The following is a 592-nucleotide window of genomic DNA, read 5'->3' as shown; positions in this document are numbered from 1 at the left end:
CATTCATAAGAGGAAACTAGACATATAATGTAGGATAAGCATAGTAAAGTCAGTCTACATAAATATGCTAAGCAAGAAGGACTACCCAGGGTAAGATGATCAATCAACACTCAAAAGAGAAAAGGGATGGTCATATAAAGAAGGAGAAAAGAGAAAACAGGAAAGGAGGATACATACCACAGAAGGTCTCTGAAAGACTCTACCCAGCACTGTACAAAAGAAGATGCTGAGACTCTTAACCAATCTTTGGGCAGTGTACATAAACTTTACAACAATTGAGGGATATAATAGTAGTTGGAAAGTACAGGAACTCCACAAGAGGACCAAAGAACCAAAATATCTGTGTACAGAGGCCTTTTCTGAAACTGATACTCCAACCAAGGACCATTCATGGGCATAACCCCTGCTCAGAATCCAAGTTAGTGCCCTAGTAATGAGAACAGACACTGACTTGGACATGAAATCTGTTGATGTCTCTTTGACCATGGCCATGAGGACAGAGCATTCCTGTCAGGCTACAGAGCCGGACAATGCAGCCAATACTGATGAGACCTGATACGCTAAGGTCAGACAGAAGGGGAGGAGCACGTCC

The sequence above is a fragment of the Meriones unguiculatus genome (assembly GCF_030254825.1).
Source record: "Meriones unguiculatus strain TT.TT164.6M chromosome Y unlocalized genomic scaffold, Bangor_MerUng_6.1 ChrY_unordered_Scaffold_23, whole genome shotgun sequence".
NCBI lineage: Eukaryota > Metazoa > Chordata > Mammalia > Rodentia > Muridae > Meriones > Meriones unguiculatus.
This window is presented reverse-complemented; position numbering follows the sequence as displayed.